The sequence below is a fragment of the Pseudorasbora parva genome, chromosome 24 (assembly GCF_024679245.1).
Source record: "Pseudorasbora parva isolate DD20220531a chromosome 24, ASM2467924v1, whole genome shotgun sequence".
NCBI classification, from domain to species: Eukaryota; Metazoa; Chordata; class Actinopteri; order Cypriniformes; family Gobionidae; genus Pseudorasbora; species Pseudorasbora parva.
In genome coordinates this window covers 9,117,043-9,121,783 of record NC_090195.1, presented here as the reverse complement: position 1 = coordinate 9,121,783, position 4,741 = coordinate 9,117,043, and positions in this window count along the sequence as shown.

The following is a 4,741-nucleotide window of genomic DNA, read 5'->3' as shown; positions in this document are numbered from 1 at the left end:
GGATGTTGTGGAGCTGTTGAGAAAGAGTGGAGCTCACCTCTCCCCTGATGAATTGCAGGAGACTGGAACAAAGCTGTGCAGCTCGCTCTCTCTCTCTCTCTCTCTCTCTCTCTCTCTCTCTCTCTCTCTCTCTCTCTCTCTCTCTCTCTCTCTCTCTCTCTCTCTCTCTCTCTCTCTCTCACACATTTCCTCTCACCCTTTCTGTAGTATTTATTCTGGTCTGACCAGTCATTCAGGGACTTTTATTGCATTGAGACAGCAAATATATTATTGGAATTTAGCTCTAAACATGACCATCTTGTGTCAGTCCTTCAGCTACATCAGTCTTCATACTGTATGTCACCAAAGATCTATAAATCTATAAGTGTATTATTAATAATAGTATACAAATTCATAAAAAAGTATTACTCTATGGCATGTAGTCTACTAAACAGTATACTGTTTCAAATTTACAAGCAGTGTCAATGGATTCTGTTGACTAAATTCAATTTATTTGAACAAGGTTCATCAGGCCAGAATTTATGCTCTAGAATATGCTTTATAAAACAAGATTAAACTGTCTCTTATCCCCCCTCACTGGCAATGATAAATCCCCTCCACAAAGAGTACAGATCAGAAGTATCAATTTAAAGCCTTGCTGACATGAGGTTGATGTCTCCTGGACAGATCAATGTATTAAACACACGCCAGAACAGAATTTTCTGGAGCTGGAATGATGATAGTAGCTTCAGGGTTCATGATGGCTCATGTAGATATTCTGATATTTGTTTTACAGTCTTGTTGCAAGTGGTGACTTGGAGGGATTGAAGATTTGGAAGTTAGCTGGGGTTAATATGGCCTTGCCCAGTTATGATGGAAAGACGCCTGTTGAAGTGGTGAGTTAATGGGGGATGTGTGAGGAATATACAACCCAACAACCAGTGCCTTCAGTGACTTGTCATTTATAAAGCTGTATGAGTGGATTTGTGGATATAAGTCATTTATATGTTCCTCGTTTGTACGTTGCTTTGCAAAATGACTGATTGTTAGTGAGAATTTGTCTTATATATCAAATATGTATGATAAGATATGTTGATAATGTCATGCTTCCTGTATTTATTCATGATTTGGCTTCTCTCACCTTTAGGCAAGAGCCTCTGAACGTAAAGAGGTTGTGGACTTCCTACAGACTGCTTCTGCTTAGGGCCAAACAAAGGGATGAAATAATGCTTACATATGCTTGCAATAACACATATGCACTTAGATACACATTTCTAACTTAGAATATAATAGACTTATTGTCACATTGTGCTCAGGGAAGAAGATGAAGACAGACAAATTAGATCCAAAATACTCCAAGTTTAATATAAATCTGATAACAGGCCGGTTAAACACAACTTAAAGACCCCCTGAAATCAAAATTGACGTTTTTTTAGCTTTTAGTAAGACTACGTTAGCCTTAAGGTTATGGATAATCTGACAGACTTCAGCTTCTCATCAGGGCCATAGAAAAAGAGAGTTGCGACACTCGTTGATCTCGCTTCTACTTTCATAGACCTCTCAATAGTTCTAAACAACTCTGCGGCAATTTTTGCAGCAATTTTTTGTGAATATTAACACAATTATTAACTTCAACTGCACTTTACAGTTGCATTTTATTCTATTGAGTGATAAAGAAGAGACAACTTTAATGTTTTTCTTGAGTGGTCTGGGCTGGATTTCCCGAAACCTTCTTAACGCTACGTCATTCTTAAGTTATTCCTTAAGGTGTACCTTAACGTTAATATGTGTTTCCCGAAACGATCTTAGTTAAGAATACCTTCTGTAAGTCATACTTTCGTAAGGTTGGTCTGGGCTCAAGTGCCCACTGTTGGGATTTTCGGCGGTGGACAGGGGTCAGCATGGGCACCCTGACAGGTCTGCGGCTATGCAGCCCCATACGCAACAAACTGCGATGCACTGTGTATTCGGACACCTTTATATGAGAACCAGCATGGACTTCCTGAGCAATCTGAGCTACAGTAGCTTGTCTGTTTGATCAGACCACACGGGCCAGCCTTCGCTCCTCACCTGCATCAGTGAGCCTTGGCCACAAATGACCCTGTCGGCGGTTCACCACTGTTCCTTCCTTGGGCCACTTTTGATAGATACCGACCAATGCAGACCGGGAACACCCCAAAAGACCTGCAGTTTTGGAGATGATCTGACCCAGTCTTCTAGCCATCACAATTTGTTCCTTGTCAAACACGCTTACATTTTTATGCTTGCACATATTTCCTGCTTCTAACACATCAACTTTGAGGACAAAATGTTCACTTGCTGCCTCATATATTTCATCCACTAACAGGTGCCATGATGAAGAGATAATCAGTGTTATTTACTTCACCGGTCAGTGGTCATAATGTATAATGTTGGTATATCCCAACATTATTCAGACTCGCTTGTATGTATATGTATACTGCATGGCACACACATTGGATTGTATCGGCCGAAAGTCAGATTTTTTTTAAATTGCATTCTTACAGTGCAAAATAACTTACAAATGATTAAATTCTTCACAATTATTTAACAAATTAAGCAAAATGTGTTAAAAACCTTACAACGGACAATCAATCGTCATATTCGCCATATGATTATGATTTTTTAAAATTAAGTTTAGGAACGTTAATCAAATAATATTATAGAATAATGCATGAGTATGTAAATTGGGATGCTTCTACATTGACTTAAAACTGCAGAAACATGAACAAAGAACATAGAATGGCAAGGTTTTTCGAGCTGAACGGCAAGATCCCGAGGATCCTTTAAAAAATTGATGAAAACTTTTGATTAAGTTAGATAAAATTATTTCAATTTTCCATATTTCTCACTGTTTGACCATATATAAAAATAATATAAGCGTTTGATAGTTTTGGTTGGTTAGTTGTCAATACTGTATACATGGTGCCCCCTTGGTAGCTGGTTTGCGTTGTCTACTTAGAGTGAATGTATTTTCTAAAGCATTTACAATAGTATTGGCAGTGAAGCTAAAGGGTGTCTTTATGCACAGTATTCAGTGAGATGTGAAGATTTTCAATACCAACCTGTGATCAATTATGCATGCAGGTTTAAAAAAAAAATTATATGTCATTTATAATAATTTGTCATTTAATCATCATTCATTTACACCATTTATTCAACCTGTGATCAATCATACATGCAGGTTTATTTACTTAATTTTTTTTGAATATGTAATCATTTATAATCCTTTGTCATTTTATCATTTGATTAATTTACATAATTTGTTCATGTACACCATTTATCTATGTTGGGAGTAACTCATTACAAGTTTAGTTACATAATCAGATTACTTTTTCAAGTAGCTAACTAGTAGCCTATGCTTATTGGTTTAAAGAATCATGATGGTTCTTTTTTTTAAATGTTTGATTTTAAAACTGACATCATGTTTTATGCGTAGCCTAGACATAGACATTTATGTGTAGTAGACAAAAATATAAAAACATGTATGTGATTAAAGTAAAAATGATTAATAAACAGGTCTTTCAAAAATACAAACTTTGGGTGTGTTGTTTATCATATTTATTTTTATATAAAAGTAGCAGAACTTAAATTACATCCAGTTTATAAGCAACACAGTGCATGAGTGTTAATTTCCGCGATATCCGCCATTGATCTCGCAGGTGTTCCACTACGAGAAGAGAGACAGCACTTTTTCCACTCCTCCCCTCACTGCAGCTGCAGGCTCTTGTCCGTCGGGCAAGTAAAATTCTCTTTCACTTGTCCCTTCAAGAAATCCATTTGTCCCGGACAAGCGTTAATGTCGAGCCCTGTAGTATAAAAGACACCTGTCCACCTCAAACAGTCAGACTCCAAACTCCACTATGGCCAAGAGCTGTCAAAGGACACCAGAAACTAAATTGTAGACCTACACCAGGCTGGGGAGACTGAATCTGCACTAGGTAAGCAGCTTGGTGTGAAGAAATCAACTGTGGGAGCAATTACTAGAAAATGATAATCGGTGAGAAAAAATCCCAGAACCACACGGGGGGACCTAGTGAATGACCTGCAGAGAGCTGGGATTTAAGTTACAAAGGCTATCATCAGTAACACACTACACCGCCAGGGACTCAAATCCCCCTACTTAAGCCAGTACATATCCGGGCCCATCTGAAGTTTGCTAGAGAGCATTTTGATGATCCAGAAGAGGATTGGGAGAATGTCATATGGTCAGATGAAACCAACATAGAACATATCGGTAAAAAACTGAAATTGTCATGTATGGAGGAGAAAGAACGCTGAGTTGCATCCAAAGAACACCATACCTACTGTGAGGCATGGGGGTGGGAACATAAAGCTTTGAGGCTGTTTATCTGCAAAGGGACCAGGAGGCCTTCTCTGTGTAAAGGAAAGAATGACTGGGGCTATGTATCGTGAGATTTTGATTAAAAACCTCCTTCCATCACTAAGGGCATTGATGTAAAGTGGCTGGGTTTTTTAACATGACAATGATCCCAAACACACCACCCGGGCAACGAAGGAGTGGCTTCGTAAGAAGCATTTCAAGGTCCTGGAGTGGGCTAGCCTGTCTCCAGATCTCAACCCTCATACAGGAGATCTGCATAGAGGAATGGGCCAAACCAGCAACAGTGTGTTAAAATTAAATGCACATGTAAAAAATATTGTATATATAACGGGGCTAAAAGGGGATTTTTTACATGTGCATTTAATTTACTTTGTAGATTAATTTTTCTAAAATCTCCTC